This window comes from Crocodylus porosus, unplaced genomic scaffold (assembly GCF_001723895.1).
Source record: "Crocodylus porosus isolate Cpor-Errol unplaced genomic scaffold, CroPor_comp1, whole genome shotgun sequence".
Lineage (NCBI taxonomy): Eukaryota > Metazoa > Chordata > Crocodylia > Crocodylidae > Crocodylus > Crocodylus porosus.
The window spans coordinates 60,241,598-60,242,019 of NW_017728951.1; positions in this window are offsets into that span (position 1 = coordinate 60,241,598).

Consider the following 422-nt stretch of genomic DNA (forward strand, 5'->3'; position numbering starts at 1 on the left):
AATCCCTGGGCCAAATCATTACCAGCTAGCCCAAAACATTGAGACTCTCTCTTCTACCCATTATTCCATGCTATCTTCCATTGTGAGGAAGACAATTATACTTGAGTATTCATTTGTTAATGAAGTAGTGAATTCAGAAGGAAAGTCACCTATTCCTCACTTTTGCAAAATTAAGTCTTTGTGAGGTACAGCTATAAAATGCGTTGAATGTTCCATATTGGGCTAATATTTATCCTTTGGAGGGGGATTGTATTATTTATTATTATAGTATCATCTGATTCATGGAAAGGTAACTATTTCATAGATTTCATAGACATTAGGGCTGGAAGGGACCTCAGGAGATCATCGAGTCCAGCCCCCTGCCCAAAGGGCAGGAAGTCAGCTGGGGTCATAGGATCCCAGCAAGATAAGCATCCAAATTA